The sequence below is a fragment of the Heterodontus francisci genome, unplaced genomic scaffold, assembly GCF_036365525.1.
Source record: "Heterodontus francisci isolate sHetFra1 unplaced genomic scaffold, sHetFra1.hap1 HAP1_SCAFFOLD_316, whole genome shotgun sequence".
In the NCBI taxonomy this organism is placed as follows: domain Eukaryota; kingdom Metazoa; phylum Chordata; class Chondrichthyes; order Heterodontiformes; family Heterodontidae; genus Heterodontus; species Heterodontus francisci.
The window spans coordinates 1,696,579-1,721,612 of record NW_027141189.1 but is presented as its reverse complement, the minus strand read 5'-3'; positions in this window follow the sequence as shown (position 1 = coordinate 1,721,612).

The following is a 25,034-nucleotide window of genomic DNA, read 5'->3' as shown; positions in this document are numbered from 1 at the left end:
TTGTTCCTAAGGTTCTGCTTGTTGACATTTACTAACATCATTGTGGCTTTAAAAGTGTATGTGTCTGTGTGTGTGTGTGTGTGCGTGTGTGTGTGTGTGTGTGTGTGTGTGTATGTGTGTGTGTATGTGTGTGTGTGTGTGTGTGTGTGTGTGTTGTCAGAGTCACTGGTTGAACAATATAACCCCAGGATCTCCTCTGTCTCTCTTTCTCCCCCTATCTCTGTCTCTCCCTCCCTCTGTCGCTGTCTTTCTCTGTCTTCGTTTCCCTGACTGCCTTTCCCAGTCATTGTCTCTGTCTCTCCCTCTCTCGATCTATATCTCTCTCTCTGTATCACTCTCCCTTCGTGCTTTGTCACTCCCTCTCTCTCTTTCCCTCTCTCTCCCTCATTCTCTCTTCCTGGAGAACAATGTTTCATCCATTTCTGCGCTAATAATAACACTTTAACTATTGCCATTGTTGGGAACGTCACTGCAGTTTGAAAATGCCAAAAACACTGATGCAACACACGTCCCAAAAAACAATCACACAAACCCCCTAACACAGGACTGGGCTGAGAATCGGGGTAGTTACTGAGGTTCTGTTTGACAATATTTACTGACTTCAGTGTGGATGATAACGTGTCTCTGTCTGTGTGCGTCAGCCTGTGCGCCAGTGTGTGTGTGCGTCAGTGTGTGTGCCTCTCTCTCTGTATGTGCGTCTGTCTGTGCGCCAGCGTGTGTGCGTGTCTGTCTGTGCGCCAGTGTGTGTGCACGTCAGTGTGTGTATATGTGTGCGCACATCAGTGTCACTGGTTCCACAATGTTACCCTAGTGTTTCATCATACCCTCTGTCCCCATGTAGCGTTTCACACAATGTTTGAACACAATCTGTCTCGTTGTCCCTCTGTCTCTGTCTCTCCCTCTGGCTCTGTCTCTCCCTCCAACTCTGTCTCTCTCACAAACTTTCCCTATCACTGTCTCCAACTCTCCATTTCTCTTTCTGCCTCTGTCCCTCTCTCTCTCTCTCTCCCTCTTTCTCTGTCTCTATCTCTCCCTCTTTATCTGCCTCTCCTTCTCTCTCGGTATCTGTACATGACTTTGTCTGTGTATCTCTCTCACATCATCTCTCCCTCTCCCTTTCCCTCTCTTTGCATCTCTCCCACCCTGTCTCTCACCCAGGACAACAATGCTTTCAGCCATTTCTTGGTTAATTTTGAACATGTAATTTTTGCGCTTTCTCGGAATGTCACCGCAGTTTGAAAATATCAAATACTGATCAACATGCGCCCCTAAAATACTCACACTAAACCCCTAACACAGGACTGGTCAGAAAGTTGCAATTGTTACTGAGGTTCTGTCAATGTCCCCTCGTAACCTATCTCCCCTTCTCCCTGCTTCGAAAGTGCGTCAGTTTTAAATTATATTTATTCAACCACTGAAATGGAAAGTAAATGTAAACATGTGGCTCCCGCATCAATTGCCGTTTATGTAAGAGAGTTCCAAATTGATTCCTCACCTGGTACGTTAAAATGTTTCTTCATTTCACTCCTGAAAGGTTTTTAGACTGTGTTTAGATTTTTAGACTATGTTCCCAAGTCCCAGACTCTGCAGCCAGTGGGGATAGTTTCTCCCTGTCTACCCTATCAGTTTCCGTTATTATCTTGAAAACTTCGGTCAAATCACCCTTCTAAATTTCAGGAATACAGAGTAAAGCTCTTTCTACATTGTCCCATTAAACACTACCAATGCAAGCTCAGTGTGGGGTTAGACACAAAGTAAAAGACCAGTTAAAGACCAGTTTTACGAGGATCTCCATAATATCATTCGCAGAATTCCTAATCCCGAACATTTGTTCCTGCTTGGGGACTTTAACGCCAGGGTTGGGGCCGACCATGACTCATGGCCCTCCTGCCTTGGGAGGAGAATGAATGAGAATGGACAGAGACTGCTGGGGTTTTCTGCCAATCACAAACTTTGCATCACCAATTCGTTCCTTCAGACTAAACCCAGTCGCCAGCTTTCATGGAGACACTCAAGATCACGTCGTTGGCACCAGCTGGACCTAATCATCACAAGGTGAGCCTCCATAAACAGTGTCAAAATCACACGCAGCTTCCACAGTACGGACTGCGATACCGACCACTCCCTGGTGTGCAGCAAAGTTAGACTCAAACCGAAGAAGCTACATCACTCCAAGCAGAAAAGCCACCCACGCATCAACACTAACAGAATTTGTTATCCACAGCTGTTACATAAATTTCGAAATTCACTTAAAAAGTCCCTCATAACACTCCTGCAAGGGATGCAGAGATGAAGTAGGCCCACATCAGAGACGCCATCCATGACTCAGCAATGACCACCTATAGCAAACGTAAGAAGCAGAATGTAGACTGGTTTCAATATCACTTTGAAGAGCTGGGACCTGTCATAGCCACTAAGCGCACTGCACTGTTGAACTACAAGAAAGCCCCCAGCGAGTTAACATCTGCAGCACTTACAGTAGCCTGAGGTGCTGCACAAAGAACAGCCAGGAGCTGCGCAAATCACTACTGGAACACCTATGCAGTCATATTCAGCTGGCCTTCCTCACCGGAAACATCAGAGGAATGTATGATGGCATTAGAGAGCTTTTGAGTCAACCATCAAGACAATCGCCCCACTCAAGTCTAAATCAGAGGAAACAATCAATGACCAACGCAAGCAAGTGGACCGCCGGGTGGAGCGCTACCTTTAACTGAGCTCCAGGGAAAATGTTGCCACTGATACCACCCTCAATGCAGCCCAGTCATCGATGAGCTAGACGAACAGACAACAACATCGAAACTCAGTAATGCCATTGATTCCAGAGCCAGTGGAAAAGCCTATGGAAAGGACAGCATTAGCCCTGAAGTAATCAAGTGTGCCAAGCCTGCTATACTGTCAGCACTCCATGAACTGCTTTGCCTGTGCTGGGATGAGGAAGCAGTAGCGCAGGACATGCGCGATACCAATATCATCATCATCTATAAGAACAAGGGTGACCGCGATGACTGCAACAACTACCATGGATTCTCCCTGCTCAGTGCAGTGCGGAAAGTTCTCGAGTCGTTCTAAACAGACTCCAGAAGCTGGATTAGCGTGTACACCCTGAGGCACAGTTTGACTTTCGAGCAGAGAGATCCACCGTTGATATGCTGTTCTCCCTTCACCAGCTGCAGGAGCAATGACAAAAACAACTGATGTCCCTCTCCGTTGCTTTCACAAATCTCACCAAAACATTTGACCTCGTCAGCAGACGTGGTCTCTTCAGACGACTAGCAAGGATCGGATGTTCACCAAAGCTAATAAGTATCATCACCTCATTCCATGACAATATGAAAGGCTTAATTCAGCTTAGCGGTGCCTCATCAGACCCCTTTCCTATCCTGAGTGGCGTGAAACAGGGCTGCGTTCTTGCACCTGTGATGTTTGGGATCTTTTTCTCACTGCTGCTGTCACATGCGTTCAAGGCTTCAGAAAAAGGAATTTTCCTCCACACAAGATCAGGTCGCAGGTTGTTCAACCTTGCCCGTCTTAGAGCGAAGACCAAAGCACAGAAAGTCCTCATCAGGCAACTGCTCTTTGCTGACGATGCTGCATTAACATCCCACACGGAAGAGTGTCTGCAGAGACTCATCGACAGGATTGTGGCTGCCTGCAAAGAATTTGGCCGAACTATCAGCCTCAAGAAAACGAAACTCATGGGAAAGGACGTCAGAAATGCTCCATCCATCAACATCGGCGACCACGCTCTGGAAGTGGTTCGAGAGCTCACCAACCGAGGCTCAACTATCACCAGTAACCTGTCTCTTGATGCAGAAATCAACAAGCGCATGGGAAAGGTGTCCGCTGCTATTTCGAGACTGGCCAAGATGGTGTGGGAAAATGGCGCACTGACACGGAACACTAAAGTTAGAATTAGAATTAGAACATTACAGCGCAGTACAGGCCCTTCGGCCCTCGATGTTGCGCCGACCTGTGAAACCATCTGACCTAAACTATTCCATTTTCATCCATATTTCTATCCAGTGACCACTTAAATGCCCTTAAAGTTGGCGAGTCTACTACTGCTGCAGGAAGGGCGTTCCACGCCCCTACTACTGTCTGAGTAAAGAAACTACCTCTGACATCTGTCCTATATCTATCACCCCTCAACTTAAAGCTATGTCCCCTCGTGTTTGCCATCACCATCCGAGGAAAAAGACTCTCACTATCCACCCTATCTAACCCTCTGATTATCTTATCTGTCTCTATTAAGTCACCTCTCCTCCTCCTTCTCTTCAACGAAAACAACCTCAAGTACCTCAGCCTTTCCTCGTAAGACCTTCCCTCCATACCAGGCAACATCCTAGTAAATCTCCTCTGCACCCTTTCCAAAGCTTCCACATCCTTCCTATAATGCGGTGACCAGAACTGCACGCAATACTCCAGGTGCGGTCTCACCAGAGGTTTGTACAGCGGCAACATAACCTCGTGGCTCGGAAACTCGATCCCCCTACTAATAAAAGCTAACATACCATATGCCTTCTTAACAGCTCTATTAACCTGGGAGCAACGTTCAGGGATTTATGTACCTGGACACCAAGATCTCTCTGATCATCGACACTGCCAAGAATCTTCCCATTATGCCAGTACTCTGCATTCCTGTTACTCCTTCCAAAGTGAATCACCTCACACTTTTCCGCATTAAACTCCATTTGCCATCTCTCAGCCCAGCTCTGCAGCCTATCTATGTCCCTCTGTACCCTACAACATCCTTCGGCACTATCCACAACTCCACCGACCTTCGTGTCATCCGGAAATTTACTAACCCACCCTTCTACACCCTCTTCCAGGTCATTTATAAAAATGACAAACAGCAGTGGCCCCAAAACAGATCCTTGCGGTCTTTCTTCTTTCTTTTGGGCCTCCTTATCTCGAGAGACAATGGATACGCGCCTGGAGGTGGTCAGTGGTTTGTGAAGCAGCGCCTGGAGTGGCTATAAAGGCCAATTCTGGAGTGACAGGCTCTTCCACAGGTGCTGCAGAGAAATTTGTTTGTTGGGGCTGTTGCACAGTTGGCTCTCCCCTTGCGCCTCTGTCTTTTTTCCTGCCAACTACTAAGTCTCTTCGACTCGCCACAATTTAGCCCTGTCTTTATGGCTGCCCGCCAGCTCTGGCGAATGCTGGCAACTGACTCCCACGACTTGTGATCAATGTCACACGATTTCATGTCGCGTTTGCAGACGTCTTTATAACGGAGACATGGACGGCCGGTGGGTCTGATACCAGTGGCGAGCTCGCTGTACAATGTGTCTTTGGGGATCCTGCCATCTTCCATGCGGCTCACATGGCCAAGCCATTTCAAGCGCCGCTGACTCAGTAGTGTGTATAAGCTGGGGGTGTTGGCCGCTTCAAGGACTTCTGTGTTGGAGATATAGTCCTGCCACCTGATGCCAAGTATTCTCCGAAGGCAGCGAAGATGGAATGAATTGAGACGTCGCTCTTGGCTGGCATACGTTGTCCAGGCCTCGCTGCCGTAGAGCAAGGTACTGAGGACACAGGCCTGATACACTCGGACTTTTGTGTTCCGTGTCAGTGCGCCATTTTCCCACACTCTCTTGGCCAGTCTGGACATAGCAGTGGAAGCCTTACCCATGCGCTTGTTGATTTCTGCATCTAGAGACAGGTTACTGGTGATAGTTGAGCCTAGGTAGGTGAACTCTTGAACCACTTCCAGAGCGTGGTCGCCAATATTGATGGATGGAGCATTTCTGACATCCTGCCCCATGATGTTCGTTTTCTTGAGGCTGATGGTTAGGCCAAATTCATTGCAGGCAGACGCAAACCTGTCGATGAGACTCTGCAGGCATTCTTCAGTGTGAGATGTTAAAGCAGCATCGTCAGCAAAGAGGAGTTCTCTGATGAGGACTTTCCGTACTTTGGACTTCGCTCTTAGACGGGCAAGGTTGAACAACCTGCCCCCTGATCTTGTGTGGAGGAAAATTCCTTCTTCAGAGGATTTGAACGCATGTGAAAGCAGCAGGGAGAAGAAAATCCCAAAAAGTGTGGGTGCGAGAACACAGCCCTGTTTCACACCACTCAGGATAGGAAAACAGATCCTTGCGGTACACCACTAGTAACTAAACTCCAGGATGAACATTTGTCATCAATCACCACGTCTTCTTTCAGTTAGCCAATTTCTGATCCAAAGCTCTAAATCACCTTCAATCCCATACTTCCGTATTTTCTGCAATAGCCTACCGTGGGGAACCTTGTCAAACGCCTTACTGAAAACCATATACACCACATCCACTGCTTTACCCTCATCCACCTGTTTGGTAACCTTCTCGAAAAACTCAATAAGGTTTGTGAGGCACGACCTACCCTTTACAAAACCGTGCTGACTATCGCTAATGAACTTATTCTTCTCTAGATGATTATAAATCCTGTCTCTTATAACCTTTTCCAATATTTTACCCACAACTGAAATAAGGAATCACACGTCTATAATTACCACGGCTGTCTCTACTCCCCTTCTTGAACAAGGGACAACATTTGCTATCCTCCAGTCTTCCGGCACTATTCCTGTCGAAAATGACGACATAAAGATCAAGGACAGAGGCTCTGCAATCTGTCTGAATGTTTCAATCTTGTGTCCTCAGTACCTTGCTCTACGACAGCGAGACCTGGACAACTTATGTAAGCCAAGAGCGACATCTCAACTCATTCCATCTTCGCTGCCTCCGGAGAATCCTTGGCATTCGGTGGCAGGACCTTATCTTCGGCGCAGAAGTCCTCGAGGTGGCCAACATCCCCAGCATATACATCCTACTGAGCCAGCGGCGCTTGAGATGCTTGGCCATGTGAGCCGCATGGAAGATGGCAGGATCCCCAAGGACACATTGTACAGCTAGCTCGTCACTGGTATGAGACCCACCGGCCGTCCAGGTATCCACTTTAAAGACGTCTGCAAACGCCACGTGAAGTCCTGTGACATTGACAACAATCGTTGGAGTCAGTTGACAATGATCGCCAGAGCTGTCGGACAGCCATAAAGGCCTGGCTAAAGAGTGGCGAGTCGAAGAGACTTCGCAGTTGGCAGGAAAAAAAAACGGAAGTTCAAGGAGGGAGCCCACTGTTTCACAGCGCCGACAACCAATTTAATCTGCAGCGCATGTGGAAGAGTCTGTCACTCTAGAATGGCCTTTGTAGCCACTCCAGGCGCTGCTCCACAAACCAGTGACCACCTCCAGGCGCTTACCCATTGTCTCTCTGGACAAGGAGGCCAAAGAAGAAAGTTTCCCTCTGTACTGTCCCATCAAACATTCCCAGGGCATGGGGAGCATGCGGTTAGATATAGAGTCAAGGCAGGGCCTATTGTGTTGTCACCCATAACAGTATAAAACTGCCAGATGTACTAAACAGTAAAAAAGATGGATTTCTTTCGATTCTCTATCTCTGGGTCATTGTGATTTTCTCCATTGCTGAGGCACCGGAGTCTCATGCAGTCTCCACTGGCCGCTAAAATACGTCTGACCATCAGTACATAGACACAGGGCGGCACAGTGGCGCAGTGGTTAGCACCGCAGCCTCACAACTACCAGGGTTCGATTATGGGTACAGAGTGTGCGGAGTTTGCAAGTTCTCCCTATGTCTGCGTCGGTTTCCACCGGGTGCTCCGGATTCCTCCCACCTCCAAAAGACTTGCAGGTTGTTCGGTAAATTGGCCATTATAAATTGCCCCTAGTGTGTGTAGGTGGAAGGAGAATGGTGGGGATGTGGCAGAAAAATATGGGGGTAGTGTAGGGTTAGTATAAATGGGTGGTTGTTGGTCGGCACAGACTTGGTGTGCCGAAGGGCCTGTTTCAGTGCTGTAACTCTAAATAAAAATAAAATAAATGAACATTGAGCAGAAGTATTGAATCTCTGTTTCGGGATACAGTACCAGGGAACATTATCAATTATATATCGAGGTGCAGTTGTAAAGTACCAGGGAACACTTTCTAAAGAGTACAGCACGCTCACTGTTCAGATAACCAGCCGCTGTTCTCTCAGTGCAATATTTTGTCTTCAGCTTCTCACAACAAATGGTTACAAATTCGTCAAAGGTGAAAGCGACTGTCAGCCACCAGGTTAACTGAAAGAGATAGAAAGGGAAGCAGAGAAATTACTGATCAGACCTCAAGCTAAAACAGCAGTTTGACAGGATCCAGTGTGAAATTTACAGCTTTGTTACAGCATCCAGAACTTTCTGAAGAGACTGGTTAGAACACAATTGTAAATTATTGACTGGGAAATTGATTGGTAAAAATAAAGGTGAAATAAAATGATCACCAGATACAGTCAGGCCGCCGTGCCAGTGTGGAAGGGAGATGGGGGTTTTCAAACTAGGAATCCAATGGTTTAAATCCAGTTTGGCCTCCAGACCAATAGCCGAGATAGTGAGGAGGAAGGGGAGAATGTTTTTGCCTTAACAGTTAAGAGAGCCAACAGGGGCTGTCTCAAAACGTGAAAAGGTCGAGAGCCGCTGTGGTGAGTTTGAGACTTCAGGAAGAGGCCGATGGAGGCGGAGCAAGTGTGTGGATTGGAGGGAGAGAGAGAAAAGGTAATTTGGCTACTGGAAGGGAGGCAGGTCCTGAAGGGTTTGGAAAGCGAACAAAGTGAAGTAAAGAATGCAATCAGTAAATAACTGGTTCCACTAAGTTATTTACTCAGTTCAGAAATAATGAAGAGGAGCATTCACTAAAAGAAGTTGAGGATATGACGGGGCTAAACACATAGGGAGCGAGTGCAGCAGTAAAACTCATCCAGTCTGGCAAAATGCTCGTCATACCTTCAATTCACAGTTTCACTGTAATGGTTCTGGTAAGTTCCGCAGTTCATCCTTGTGAAATATTCACCCGATAGCGTTTCTCTTTCTCTTTCTCCTTCTCTCTTATCTCTATCACTCTCTCTGTCTCTGTTTCATTATCCCTATTCCTTCTTGCTTGCTTTAGCTCTCAGTCGACTTTATCTATACACAGCTCGTACGTGCTCCGATCGCTTCTCCAATTATCCAAGCCTCCACATGTTCATTCAACATGATTACTCAGGTAAACCACCCTCCACTATCCAGGATGAGTACAACACAGAAAGTTCTAATGAAAGGTCACGGACCTGAAACGTTAACTTTTTTCTCATTCCCCAGATGCTGACAGATCTGTTGTATATTTACAGCAATTTCTGTTTTTATTTCAGATTTCCAGCATCTGCCGCATTTTGATTTTATTTACTTATCCAACACAATGTCTCTGTATGGGTTACAATTTTTGTTTATCTAACATTGGCAGGACTCAATCCACCAGCGTTATTCTGATCCAGAATCTGTCTCCCAAGTACCAATTCCAATCCGCATGAAGGCTGCTGTCTCGGAGTGACCCTTAGCACATATTCTGACCCCAAGTTATGCTTCATACTCATTTTTACGACCAAGACTGGAGGCTTGCACTGTTAATTCAGTCCCACCTCTCAATAGGTCACAACATATTTTTTAAATGTTCTCACTTACTGACACAGTCAACTATCTTCCACAGAATAGAACATACGAACTACATTTCTTTACCAAACAACAAAATTAACAGTTTATTCTAGAACCAGTCTTAACTGGTGACAGTTGTCTGGTTCAGTTGGAAATATGGCAGGCAGGCTTCAATGCTGGACTTCATAAGTTGGGTGTTGGGCTGCATGAGTTGGAGTATGAGCTGATTTCACGTTATTTTAATATTGTCGGGTGCACCACAAATAAGGAGGGTTGGGAAGTCATTAGCGAGAGGGTAGAAATTATTCACGCCAACAGTTACAGTGAGGAGGGTTTTCAGTTGCATGGTTAGATTTGAGGAGAATTGCTGTTCTCCTTAGAAAAGAAAAGGTTGAGAGAAGAGTTCATAGCGATGTTCAAAATCATGACAGGTCCAGACAGATAAAATAGAGAAAAACAGTTCACGTTGGCGGAATGGTGGAGAACCAAATGACACAAATTTAAGGCAAATGGCAAATGGCAAAAAATACAATGAGTAAAAACTATTTTTGTGCAGCGAGGTGTTCGAATCTGGACTGCATTGCCTGAGACTTTGGTGGAGGCAGAGACAATCGTGGCTTTCAACATTGCATTGGCTTTAATTTGAAGAGAAGAAATACTGGACTATATACCAGAGAGTGTAAGTAGCTGAGTTGCACTAGCAGAAATTTGGAGTGGACACGAAGGGTGGAATGGCTCAATTATGCTGCAACTGTTCTATTATTCCATCTTTATGTATGACTGTTGCTTGACGAGATTCTGAGACAGGTCCCCCGAACGTAGACTACGGTATATAACAAATGAAACTGCAGTTAAAAATGTCAGTAAGCAGTGTTGTTGAGGAGGAAGTGAGTTGCTGTTTGATGTCCTAATTTGATGCCTACATCACAGCAGCATTGTCCATACAACTGTATTCTTGCTACCTTTGTTTTGGTATGACACACATTTGGCTTCGAAGGTGTTGCAGAAAATCCAGATTGTGTCCAATTGTTGAACAAATTTTCGGACGCAGACCTTGAGAATCAAACACTTTATTGCATGATATCATGGGGAAGCACACCTGACCTAAAGGCGGTCCAGTGCTACTCTCAGAGATCGACAGATCGCCGTGGATTTATATAGTATAACAGAGGCAGAGCTAACAGTTTCACAATTAGATAAACGTCCACAAGATGATCACAACACCGCCTACTTGACTGTGCACCATGCAGAGTCCGAGGTCAGCAAAACATCAGTTTCAACAATAACAAGCTAGTTCTCTAATTCAATGCCCACTCCAGACACCATATCTGGCCGTAATGTCTGATTGTGGTTAGCTGCTCTGTCTACAATTTATGACCGTTGGTTGTGGTTAGATAAGCTACAAGCTGTGTCCTGCTTTTCTGCTTCTACAAAGTTAAGTAATAATTAGCAAAGCTCAGAAAGATTTCTCCAACAGAAGGCCATATTAGAATGCAGTTAAGAATGATTCACTTCGCAATGGGAATGGAATAACATACAGGAAAGCTTGGTTAACGAGGGGAGTTTTCCTTTCCCGATGGACCTTAGTGAACTATTTTTGATCAACGAAAAATCCTAGAGCCCCATATTCACTTTAGGGTTGATCTTGACGTTGTTTTACAGTTTAACACGTGGAAGGGACAGAGAGGCTGTGAGGCACCTTATGACAGTTATTCCAAAGTTCGAACTTCCTGTTGCCTTCCAGCTGTGGGAGAAATCTTCGCCAGGATCAGCTGTAGCTGCCTGGTACACTCTTCTTGCGATGTTACACTCAGTTTTACACTCGGGCTTTATTCAGCAGGGCAGCACCAGTTTTCCTGAGGCAGGCATTTAGGGTGGGGAAGTCGATCCCTTTGTGCAACCTGGGGAAAAAAACACACTGATACACGCTACAGATTTTCACAGCCCCACACTTGGGTTTTCCATCCTCTGCTCACACTCCCAACAGTCCAAACAAAAGTGTATTTCCAGAGCTCCAAACCCACCTTTCCAAAGAGCATTGCTGCCTCCATGCCTTCCCAGCAGGTCCAATCTCCTTCATACTTGCAACTCTCCCTATTCTCTCTCATTTCTGCTCTTTCCTCTGCAGTTGCTACTCCCACAGATGGCTGCAAGGGCAGCTGCTTTGCCTGATTACAGGCAGTAAATGCTCCAAAATCCCCAGCAAAATCGTCCTGGGAGTACTTGATGGCAGCAGTGTCGAGGGAGCTTCACTCTGTATCGAAACCTTTGCAATAGCTGCGATGGGATTGTTCGATTGTACTGTGCAGAGGGAGCTATGCACTCTATTTAAACCGTATTGAATGGGCGTGTATATTGAGACACTGTTGCAGGAACTTTTCCCTGCACCTATCAGTGCTGTACATGCCCTGTGATTGACTAATGCGTCTGTGTGGAGTGAGTTTTTTACTCTTTCTCCAACTCCGTGATTATCCCTTATCCCTGCCCTGGGAGTGATGGATGGGAATGTGTAAAGGGCAGATTTGTTCTGTGTCTAACCCCTTGCTGTATCTTCCCTGGGAGTCTTTGATGGGACAATGTAGTAGTAGCTTTGCTTTGTATCTAACCCATGCTCTACCTGCCCTCAGAGTCTCTGATGGAACAATGTAGGTGTAGGTTAACTCTGTAGCCTGTCCACCATCTACAAGGCACAAGTCAGGAGTCTGATGTACTCTCCACTTGCCTGGATGGGTGTCACTCCAACAACACTGAAGAAGTTTGACACCATCCAGGACAAAGCAGCCCGCTTGATTGGCACAATCACGCCATCCATCGCCTACAAAATGCACTGCAGCAACTCACCATGCTCCTTCGACAGCAACATCCAAACCCGCGACCTCTGCCAACTGGAATGACAAGGGAAGCAAATGCATCGGAACACCACCATCTGCAAGCTCCCCTCCAAGTCACACACCATCCTGACTTTGAACTATATCGCCGTTCCTTCACTGTAGCTGGGTCAAAATCCTGTAACTCCCTTCCGAACAGCACTGTGGGTGCTCCTACCTCACGTGGACTGCAGCGTTTTAAGAAGGCAGCTCACCACAACCTTTTCAAGAACAGTTAGTGATGGGCAATAAGTGCTGGCCTAGCCAGCGAAACCCACATCCCATGAATGAATAATAATAATAACAATAAATTACCGGTGCTGTACATGTTCTGGTCCTGTGTGACGGGACAGTACAGTTTAAGTTTCACTCTTTACCGAACTTGAGCTCTACTTTTTTTTCGAATTGTTTAATAGGCAGTGCAGAGGTACATTTGTTCTGTATTTAACAGTAATCTGTCCCTGTTTCGTATATTTGATGCAACAGTGGGGAGGCTGCTGGAGAGAGGTCAGGTGACGAATTGATGTGACAACAGCACGGAGAGATTTATTACATACTTCATGTCCTCACTTTGACAAACTCAGAATACACAGGAAGCACATTACAAAAGTAAATACCGGTATATGTCTCCTATTTATGTTTAAATGCTGTCGTGTTTAAAAGCATATGTCACCGCACCACCACCACCCACACCCCCACACCCCCACCACCCCACGCGCCCCCTCCCCCGATTTCAACCTTATTGCACACATCTTACTTTGTCCTGATTTCTCAATCTCGATCCCTCTATCCATGTTTACCTCCCTCTCTTCCTCTCCATTCCCTTCTCCCCCTCTCTCTTTCCCTCTCCCTATCTCTTACAATCTCTCTCTAGTCCCCAGTTTCTTTCTTTCCCTTTCATTATACCCGTCTCTCTCTCTCTCTCTCTCTCTCTCTCTCTGTCTGTCGCTCTCCCTCACTGCTAGGTTTTATAAATCTCATATGCATATCAGTGTTACACCTGTTTATCAAATTGTTATTGATCGACAATACACAGGCTTATTAAGACAGTTAATTGCTAAATTTGACAGCATACCTCATACATGGAATTAGAATTATACAGTTAAATATGAAATTTAATTCACCAACCCATATACAGCGAGTAAAATATATTATTAACAGTTAGTTTGGACTTGACAACAATTCCACAGCGTATAGTACTTTACAATTGGTCCTGATAACCAATGCACACTGTTATTAAGCTTAAGTTCATTGTTCATTTGAATAACATAACCACTACACAGGGGACTGATGTTGCACTTAATTGATATATTGGGTTTTATAACAAGTAAAAAGGGGACTCATGTCCCAGTAAACTGATATATAAGGCTTGAGAACCAGTAAACAGGGGACTGATATTATCCTTGATTCTAACACTGGAATTGATAACCAGTACATAGGAGAATAACGTTACAGTTAATTGTAACATGGGGCTTGATGACAAGTACACAGTGGAATGATGTCACAATAAATTATCATCTTGGCTTCAATAACCAATATGCAGCGGAATGATGGCATGGTGAATTGTTATACTTAGCTTGTTAACAAGTACCAAGGGAAATACGGTTTTTATAATCAATTGTCACAAATAATTGTTATATTGAGTTTATTTACAGTACAGAAGGGAATGCTGTCACTGTTAATTGTAATGTTGGTCTTCCTAAGCAGTACACAAGGTAATGATATTACTGCATATTTCTAAGCTGGGCTTGATATACAGTACACAGTGGAATGATGCTGCAGATAATTGTTGTATTGTATTTCTAACCAGTGCACGGGGATATGATGTTGCAATTCACTGTTTTATTGGGTTTGATAACCAATACATAGTAGAACGATGTTACATTGAATTATTAGATTTAGTTTGATAATCAGTCCACAAGAGAATGATGTTACATTGAATTGTTATGTTGCACTTGATAACCAGTAAACAGGGGAATCATGGAATTGTTACAGCAGAGAAAGGACTGTGGTATGCCAGCTCTCCAATACAAATACAATTTACCTTGGTCCACTTCCCCGGCTTCTCTGTATATCCCTGAACATTCTTTCTTTGCAGATAACAATCCGATTCACCCTTGAATGCCTCTATTGAACCTGCCTCCGCCATAGTCTGAGGTAGTGCATTCCAGATCCTAAACACTTACTGCATGGAAAATGTTTCATGTCATGTCGTCATTGCTTCTTTTTGTCAATTGCCTTAAAACGTGCCTTCATGTTCTCGATCCGTCCACCAATGGGGACATTTTTTTTCGTTGCTACTCATCTCCAGGGAATACAACCTCAAGTCCTCCAATCTAACCACGTAACTGAAATTCCTGATAACTGGAACCATTCCAGTCAGTCTTTATTGCACTCTATCTAATGCCATCACAATTCCAGCTGTTGCTGTAACCGTGCTCTGTACAAGTTTAACATAACTTCCTTGCTTTCGTACTCTCTGCCCCTGTTAATGAAGCCGGAGATAAGGTGGTTATTATCCACTCTCTCAACCTAACATGCCACTTTCCATGATTTATACACAAAAAACAACTAGGTCTCTTTGTTCCTGCACCCCCTTGAGAACTGCACCCTTTATTTTATATTGCCAATATTGAAATTGTGCGCTGTATGCTTAGGTCTAGGTGATTAATACATTTCAGGAAGAGCAGGGCTCCAGCCACCGACCTTTATAGAACTCCAATATAAACCTTACCCCAGTACAGAAAAAAAAACCTTTACTCTCTGTTTCCAGTCACTCAGCCAATTTTGTATCAAATATCATTACTGTCCATTTTATTCCATGAGTTGCAACTTTCTCACAAGTCTGTTGTGCGGCATTGTATCAAATGTTTTTTTTTGGAAGTGCAAGTGCACCACATCAACAGCATTAACCTTATAATCCTTCTCCGTTATGGCATTCAAAAGAAAAAGACAGTTGACTGTTACAAAACGAATTTCCTTCACAAATCCGTGCTGGATTAGCTTGCTGTTGTTGGTATTATGTTAACACACTTTTCTGAACATGTATGCAATATTGACAATTCTCCAGTCCTCTGGCACCACCCCTGAGGCAACGGAAGACTGGAAGATTATGGTCAGTGCCTCCTGAATTTGCACTCTACTTCCCTCAGGATCCTTGGATGCATCTCATCATGTCCTGGTGTCTTATTAACTTTAGGTACCTAGCCGATTTAATACATCTTCCTTATCAATTTTAATCCCGTCAAACGTCTGAATTACGTCCTCCCTCATCATGAACTGCACAACATCTTCTTCGTTTGTGAGGACAGATGTAAATTTTTTATTTAATACATCAGCCATGCACCTTGCATCCATGCGTAAATCCCCTTTTTGGTCCATAATCGGTCCTACTCCAACGTTTACCACCGTGTTAATATTTTATGATCTAAAGAAGACTTTTGAATTGCCTTTTAGATTTGCTGTCACTCTCTTTAAAAACTCTTGCTTCTCTTACTTGTTTTCTTTCACTTTCACTCAAAACCTTCTGCATTCCGCCTGGTTCTCAGTTGTATTATCTACCTGAAATTACACCTGTGGCTAATCTTCAAGAAGTATTGCATTGGCTGCAAAACCCTTTGAGATGACCACTGCGATGTGGAAGGCACGACAGAATTGTAAGTTTCTTTATGTCACTGCTCGTGCCTTAAGGCCAATACATAATATTAAGAGGAACAAAGAAAATGACGACACATTATTTTTAAACTAATTATTGCATCTAGTTTAATTCATAGGTAGATTACATTAAATCTTTTTCTGCAACACGAACCACTACAAAGTTGAAGATAACAAAGATTTCCCACAGCACGGACTTTCCACGCAACAAATTCCCAATCTTTACACTCTGTTTGTGATGCGCTCCATTTATGATCAATCTGTGCTGTGCACTATCGACCAGAACCAGAGAACTGTGTGCAGTGCTGAGCACCGCATTACATGAAGCTTGTGGTCGAACGAGAGAGGGAACAAATTTATACAGGATGTTGCAGGGACTGGAGAATTTTAGCAAGGAGGAAAGACAGGATAGACAGGACTTTTCTCTTTGCAACAAAGGAGGCTGAGGGGAGATTTAATCCAGCTGTAGACAATTTCGAGGCCATTAATTGGAATAGAGAGGACATGCCTATTACCCGTAACAAAGAGGCCGTAATATTGGGGATTGTTTTAAAGTAAATGACAGTAGGATTGGAGGGAAGATAACGGTGGAGGGGTTATGGAACTCATTGGCTGAGATGCTAGTAGCTGTTGGTACCATCATTGCATTTGAAAATAAGGTGGTGATGCAGCTGAAGGGCTGAAACCTACAGGACTGCAATCAAGAAGCTGGAAAAATATGAGGTGAAATAGTTATTTTTTTGGTTGGCACATGCACGATGAGTCGAATAGCCTCTTTCTGCACCATACATTTCAATGATTCTGTAATTCTATCCTATTTAATGTTTTGTGTACTGCATTAGTTTGAGGAGATGCATTACTTTGAATTATTGTGCCAGTTTGAGCTGTATCTTTGAGATACATTATTAATTGAAAGTAATCCATTACTTTCACGCGCTATCTAAGTTTGAATTGCTTCATTATGTGAAATGCTGATTCATTCAAGGTGAAGTATTAGTTTGAGTACAGCTTTTGTGCCAGGTTACTGATTGTTTCTTCTTCTTTGGCCTCCTTATCTCGAGAGACAATGGATAAGCGCCTGGAGGTGGTCAGTGGTTTGTGAAGCAGCGCCTGGAGTGGCTATAAAAGCCAATTCGAGAGCGACAGGCTCTTCTACAGGTGCTGCAGAGAAATTTGTTTGTCGGGGCTGTTACACAGTTGGCTTTCCCCTTGCACCTCTGTCTTTTTTCCTGCCAACTATTAAGTCTCTTCGACTCGCCACACTTTAGCCCCGTCTTTATGGCTGCCCGCCAGCTCTGGCGAACGCTGGCAACTGACTCCCACGACTTGTGATCAATGTCACAGGATTTCATGTCGCGTTTGCAGACGTCTTTAAAACGGAGACATGGACGGCCGGTGGGTCTGATACCAGTGGCGAGCTCGCTGTACAATGTGTCTTTGGGGATCCTGCCATCTTCCATGCGGCTCACATGGCCAAGCCATCTCAAGCGCCGCTGACTCAGCAGGGTGTATAAGCTGGGGATGTTGGCCACCTCGAGGACTTCTGTGTTGGAGATACGGTCCTGCCACCTGATGCCAAGTATTCTCCGGAGGCAGCGAAGATGGAATGAATTGAGACGTCGGTCTTGGCTGACATACGTTGTCCAGGCCTCGCTGCCATCGAGCAAGATACTGAGGACACAGGCCTGATACACTCGGACTTTTGTGTTCCGTGTCAGTGCGCCATTAGCCCACACTCTCTTGGCCAGTCTGGACATAGCAGTGGAAGCCTTTCCCATGCGCTTGTTGATTTCTACATCTAGAGACAAGTTACTGGTGATAGTTGAGCCGAGGTAGGTGAACTCTTGAACCACTTCCAGAGCGTGGTCGCCAATATTGATGGATGGAGCATTTCTGACATCCTGCCCCATGATGTTCGTTTTCTTGAGGCTGATGGTTAGGCCAAATTCATTACAGGCAGCCGCAAACCTGTCGATGAGACTCTGCAGGCACTCTTCAGTGTGAGATGTTAAAGCAGCATCGTCAGCAAAGTGGAGTTCCCTGATGAGGACTTTCCGTACTTTGGACTTCGCTCTTAGACGGGCAAGGTTGAACAACCTGCCCCCTGATCTTGTGTGGAGGAAAATTCCTTCTTCAGAGGACTTGAACGCATGTGAAAGAAGCAAGGAGAAGCAAATCCCAAAAAGTGTGGGTGCGAGAACACAGCCCTATTTCACGCAACTCAGGATAGGAAAGGGCTCTGATGAGGAGCCATCATGTTGAATTATGCCTTTCATATTGTCATGGAATGAGGTGATGATACTTAGTAGCTTTGGTGGGCATCCAATCTTTTCTAGTAGTCTGAAGAGACCACGTCTGCTGACAAGGTCAAAGGCTTTGGTGAGATCAATGAAAGCAATGGAGAGGGGCATCTGTTGTTCATGGCATTTCTCCTGTATCTGACGAAGGGAGAAACCATGTCAACGGTCGATCTCTCTGCACGAAAGCCACACTGTGCCTCAGGGTAGACGCGCTCGGTCAGCTTCTGGAGCCTGTTTAGAGTGACTCGAGCAAAAACTTTCCCCACTATGCTGAGCAGGGAGATTCCAAATTAGTTGTTGCAGTCACCGCGGTCACCTTTGTTTTTATAGAGGGTGATGATATTGGCATTGCACATGTCTTGGGGTACTGCTCCCTCGTCCCAGCACAGGCATAGCAGTTCAGGTAGTGCTGAGAGTATAGCAGGCTTGGCACTCTTGATTATTTCAGAAGTAATGCTGTCCTTCCCAGGGGCTTTTCCGCTGGCTAGAGAATCAATGGCATCACTGATTTCCGATTTTGTTGACTGTATGTCCAGTTCATCCATGACTGGTAGAGGCTGGGCTGCATTGAGGGCAGTCTCAATGACAACATTCTCCCTGGAGTACAGGTCTAGGTAGCGCTGAACTCAGCGGTCCATTTGTTTGCATTGGTCAGTGATTATGTCCCCTGATTTAGATTTGAGGGGGGCGATCTTCTTGCTGGTTGGCCCAAGAGCTCTCTTCATGCCATCATACATTCCTCTGATGTTTCCGTTGTGATTATTGCAGTTATTATATTATTAAGAGATGCTGCATCAGTTTCAATATCTCTATCGGTTGGAGGGTTGCTTTGAATAGAGGGCAGTTTTGGAAGTGATGCATCGCTTGAGGTGCACAGTTTGTTCAAAGGATTTTATTAGTTTCATGTGCTATATTAGATTGAGATGTTGTATCGCTTGTGGTGGTGATTTGGTTCCAGATTCTGTATTAGTTGAATTCACCATTGCATCGACAGCAAAACACTTTAAACTCTTAACTGAATTTCCACAGTTAAAGGGGACAGCCACATCCCATAGTGCAGTGCAGAAGCCCTAAGCAAGGCACTCAACATTTGGCATTTCATAACGGAATGCTCACAGCCGAGTGAAGGACACCACTGAAACAACATGAGTTCTAATGATAGGGCTGATGGTATTTGAACGATCAACCTCATTACTGGGAGAACACAGATACTACGTTTCATTAGTCAATTCATGAGAAATGCGTTGTCCAATGATTGGAGGTTTTAAATTCAGTCTTGGAACCAAATATACTGTAGCAAAACACGGACTGAACTGGATGTCATAACTTGTGCCATGAAGAAACAGTTTGAATGATGTAGCAACCTCAATATCCCAGTGGAGATCCCACAGGATATAAATTACAGGCTCTGAGAATATATCACCTTAGAGTTTAATGCAGAGAGACTGTCAGCAGCACAGAAGAACTGCTCACTTCACAAAGAAAATGGAGGAAACATTAAACAGCATCGAGAAAATATATTACCTGATACTTGCCATCATTGGTGTTCCTGGTAAGTTATTTTAGCCATTCAAATCATGTAAATATTTGGTGAGCTGGTTTCTGGTTTTCATCTGTAACTGATAATAACACATGCTGACCTCGTAGTCAACATTACAAAGACAAGTGATATATGGTATCATTTCATTCAGTCAAATGTACCGGATTATCTCTGTGATTTTGTTTTTCATTACCGAATCAGAACCAAAAACATTTGTTTGTAACTCACAGGCTCTCTGAATTAACGAGTTTCGTGGAATATCATGAACGAGACCTCAGTGAAGGCAACACTCTGTGTGAAGGTACTAGTAGGAATATCAATCAGTGTAAAATCATAGCAACCATGGTTCACTAACCGAATGAAACAACTGACCCCAGTCACCATGTCCGACTGGGAGTAGTCACTGCAGACTTGTACTGACTGTGGGTTAATAACCAGAGAGAAACACCTGTTCCCAGTGGTGATGTATTAATTGGAGTATCTGTCAGTGTAGAATTATACTGACTGTGGGTTAATAACCGGGGAGGAACACCTAATCCCAGTAACCATGTATTACTGGGAGTGTTGGTCACTGTAAAACTGTACGGTCTATGGGAGAATAACATGAGTGGGCCAAGCCGGTTCTACTTTAAATCTTTGTTTTAGGTGACTGCTGTCTCTACTCCATGGAGCTGCCTTCATGATTTACGAATGCAGTCAATTGCAAAGGTGAAGATTTTTGCTGTTGCTTGTAGTTGTTTGGTTATAAGTTGATAATGGGAACTGCTTTGATATTGCTCTGTTTCCTATTGAACTGCACTAACTGAAACGGATATCCACTGCTTACTGACAGGTAACAGCATGACACCACTGTTACAGTATTCAGATAATCTGTATAATGACTTATTCTTGCTCTGATTATAGTTACTGGAACAACTTTAGTTATTTTAGTGTTAATTAATCTCCTTCATCCATCATGGTCCTGAGAATTTGTGGGTCAAAAATGCTGAGTTTTATTCTCTTGCTGTTATACAGGTTGAATGGTGGGCTGCGGTTATTGAGTATTCCACTTCTGTAACTGATTAATATTTGGTGATTGATTTCTTATCTGTACCTCAGAGACTCTACACATGTCACCTGCAGCAATCTCTGCCCTGAGCTTAGGGAGGTGCGCCACGGTGAGGAGCGACACGTATACAAGTGAGGAACATAGCGGCTTTTCATAATGCAGAGATCAGTCCAGGGCATTAAATAATATTAGTCCACAGTTAATACTAAAATAGATAGTGCACTGGTTCAGTAGATAAAACACATCAACATCTGCAATGTTATGAAATAACTGCTGACTTTGATACATAATCACATTCCAGAGAATTTTATAGAAGTTACTGCACAGCAACTTATTTTTCACACCTGTCTCTATTCTCTGCATGAACCCCTCCGCCTGCTTGACCATCTAGACCTCTTGGTACGAACTAGGCAGAAGAGTGCACTGTTAATCCAGTCCCACTTCTCCACTGGTCACAACATATTTTTTTTTAAATGTCTCCCGCTTACTGAAACAAGCAATGAGATGTATTATGTTTCTGCAGAATAGAGCACACTAACCAGATTTATTTACTGAACAAAATGTACAGTTTATTATAAAACAAGGCTTAAATAGTAATGAAGTAAAACAATATCATTCAGATCTTTTTTTTGAATTCAACATTACATTATTAAAACACCCCTTTCTACCGTAACCAATCATTAATGTCCTTTTTTTACCATAGTCTCTTCTTATTCGCACACGCACATATAAACTGGTTAACCAAAAAAAAGAAAGCATTTTTAGATCAGAGTTCTATTACAGATGAAACAAAGCACACCCGGGCCAGTCACTTGCTCACCCTTGATGAAAAACAGACACGCTGCAAATATTGTCACACTGTCCAACCACTGAGCACACTCAGACAGGTCACTGAGATCCCCCTATTACAGTTCTCTTCAAGGGGCATTGATAATTATTTTTTTACCAGACTTCTTTAAATAATAGAAATAAGATAAATCGACACATTGGACCTCACAGGGTATTTATGTAATTTCTAGGAAGCGAGCTGGGTTGATGTCTTCTGTCAGTTTTTGACACTTCAGCAGCACTTGACTTTATCTGCTTCCAGAAGGTAACACACGCTCACTGACACCCCAAAATAAATCTTCTCATTTATTCTGTCCATCCCAGGAGTTCGCTGTTGCTAACTGTGCTTGTCCAATCAAAGGAGCGCTTGTCACATTTCTGCCCCATTACCAGTGTTTCTGATGTATGCCTAACTCGAGCCATGTGAAAACCAGGAACTTTGTTGCCAACCCGGCTCCCTCAATCCCCTTGATGGCTTTCTTGAAAAAAATATGTTCAAACATTTATTCAGTTTAACCATAAGTAGCTTTTAAAACCATTTTAACAAAAAATAATCACTTTCATAATGCCTCCAGTCTCGGAGGACGAAGCATAATTTTCATTGTGTTTCATTGCACAGTATGGGAAAAATAGAAAACACATTTTCATGCTCATTCTAATTCACTCATTTTATTCAAGCAACTTAAACACAGTTAGATTATAGATGCAGCATCTGCAATAACATTATTTGTGTCCACTCTGTGGATAATCCTTAAGTGATCTGGTTTTAACAGAAACTCCACTGGAGTTTTCTGGCATTCTGATGTTTAATGTTTTCCAGAAAGGTTCGCAGGTTATAATAAGTTTATACTAGCTTCTCTCTGTCATTGTGGCGGGCATAGAGTTCAAAACATTTAACAGCCAATAATAGACCCATGGTTTCTTTTTCAACGACGGAATATCTGATTGACGTCGATTTAGCTTTTTGAAAATGTATCCCACTGACCTTTCTGTGCCCGTTTCAACATTTTGTAGCAGGACTGCACGGACTCCCAGGTCACTAGCATCAATTACTCCCTTGAACGGCTTTGTGAAATTTGAAGTAGCCAACACTGGTTCATTAATCAAATGGCTCTCAAATTTTCAAAGAATGTTGGCACTCCCCCTGACCACACTAACTTAATTTGCTTTTTCTGTCATAAATCTGTCAGTGGAGCAGCTACGGTGCAGAAATTTGTTGCAACGTTTTGGCAGAAACCACATATCCCCAAGAACCTCAGGATTTCTCGCTGAGTCTGAGGGTTAGGGAACTCCACAAATGCTTGTACTTTCTAGGTTCTAGGTAACACTTGTCCTTGCTCCACTACATTCCCGAGTTGGGTCACTCTCGATTTTGTGCATTCGCTTTTGACAAGGTTTGTTACGAAAATCGCCAATTGTAAATTTTTTGAACAGTTGCTACTTGTTCAAAGTGGTCCTTCCAAGTGTCACTGTCGACCATCACATCATCAACATTGTTAGGAACACTGGCTACCACTTGGTTCATTACTCTCTGCAAGGCTGCTGGGGCATTTTCTTTTAGCCCAAATAGCATTACTGGGAAATGGACAAAAACTGCCCGGTGTTGCAAATGCTGATATTTCCTTAGTTCGTGGTGTTAAAAGAAATTGCCAGTCTTCTTTTAACAAATTTATTTTTGTAAGAAACATGGCACTGCCCACTCTGTCATTACAGTCTTCCAGGTGAGGAATTGAGTTGGAGCGTGCCTTTGTTTCTGTTGTCTGTGCAAAGTCGGATTGAACCTTCACATTTAGGCATTAACACTACTGGTGAACTCCAGCTTCTTTGACCGGGTTCTGTTAGGTGGTTCTCCAGCATGTTTTGGATTTTTGTTTTCAGCTGGGCCTATTTCGCTAGACATAAGTGGTAAGGATTTTGTTTTATAGGAACGGATTTCCCTATATCCACATTATATGCGTCTAACACGTAGATCCTGGCATAACCCCACAGACTATTTAAATGCTGTGCGTTGCCTTGTTTGGTCTACCCTTTAGTGTGCATATAAATATGAAAGCATTGTGTCCAACCTCCCCAGAAATTCACGACTCGCTAAACGAATAGTGCGACGTTAAATTTGTGAATTGTCTAGGCCTCCTTCTGCCTCATAGAACATAGAACATAGAACATTACAGCGCAGTACAGGCCCTTCAGCCCTCGATGTTGCGCCGACCATCTGACCTACACTATTCCATTTTCATCCATATGTCTATCCAATGACCTCTTAAATGCCCTTAAAGTTGGCGAGTCTACTACTGTTGCAGGCAGGGCGATCCACGCCCCTACTACTCTCTGTGTAAAGAAACTACCTCTGACATCTGTCCTATATCTATCACCCCTCAACTTAAAGCTATGTCCCCTCGTGTTTGCCATCACCATCCGAGGAAAAAGGCTATCACTATCCACCCTGTCCAACCCTCTGATTATCTTATATGTCTCTATTAAGTCACCTCTTCTCCTCCTTCTCTCCAACGAAAACAACCTCAAGTCCCTCAGCCTTTCCTCGTAAGACCTTCCCTCCATACCAGGCAACATCCTAGTAAATCTCCTCTGCACCTTTTCAAAAGCTTCCACATCCTTCCTATAATGCGGTGACCAGAACTGCACGCAATACTCCAGGTGCGGTCTCACCAGAGTTCTGTACAGCTGCAGCATGACCTCGTGGCTCCTAAACTCGATCCCCCTACTAATAAAAGCTAACACACCATATGCCTTCTTAACAGCTCTCGTAACCTGGGTGGCAACTTTCAGGGATTTATGTACCTGGACACCAAGATCTCTCTGCTCATCTACACTACCAAGAATCTTCCCATTAGCCCAGTATTCTGCAATCCTGTTACTCCTTCCGAAGTGAATCACCTCACACTTTTCCGCATTAAACTCCATTTGCCATCTCTCAGCCCAGCTCTGCAGCCTATCTATGTCCCTATGTAACCTACAACATCCTTCGGCACTATCCACAACTCCACCGACCTTCGTGTCATCCGCAAATTTACTAACCCACCCTTCTACATCCTCATCCAGGTCATTTATAAAAATGACAAACAGCAGTGGCCCCAAAACAGATCCTTGCGGTACACCACTAGTAACGAAACTCCAGGATGAAGATTTACCATCAACCACCACCCTCTGTCTTCTTTCAGCTATCCAATTTCTGATCCAAAGCACTAATTCACCTGCAATCCCATACTTCTGTATTTTCTGCAATTGCCTACCGTGGGGAACTTTTTCAAACGCCTGACTGAAATCCATATAGACCACATCC